This window comes from Apis dorsata, unplaced genomic scaffold (genome assembly GCF_000469605.1).
Source record: "Apis dorsata unplaced genomic scaffold, Apis dorsata 1.3 scaffold_5, whole genome shotgun sequence".
Lineage (NCBI taxonomy): Eukaryota > Metazoa > Arthropoda > Insecta > Hymenoptera > Apidae > Apis > Apis dorsata.
The window spans coordinates 246,800-247,325 of NW_006263308.1; positions in this window are offsets into that span (position 1 = coordinate 246,800).

Here is a 526-nt window from a genome sequence, read left to right on the forward strand (position 1 = left end):
AAATAAAATATTTAAACGCTAAAAGCTAGCGATTTAACACAGGTTTCTCCAGAATAACACTTTTAACACGTTCAGTGTCCTCCACTAATTAAATTTTTACTACTCTTTATAATAAACAATTTAAATTTTATATTCACAATCGAATAGAATGGACTCTTTTATAGAAGAAATTAATGATATGTACATTTCATCTAACTAAATATCTAAATATATTTACAATAATTCTGAATAGATTTTTACTTCTGTTTAGGAATAAACTGTACACTTGAAAATTATAAATAGGACATAGAATTAATAAACAATAAGTTTAACTTATTGTTTTTTTGAAATTTTATTGTTTACCATTTCATCTAACAGATAAATGCTGAAAATAAAATATGCACCTTTAACTATCTATTACGTTGCTCAAAATAACTGAATTAATAATAATGATAATAATAATAATGATAATAATAATAATGATAATAATCATGATGATGATGATGATGATGATGATGATGATGATGATGATGATGATGATGATGAT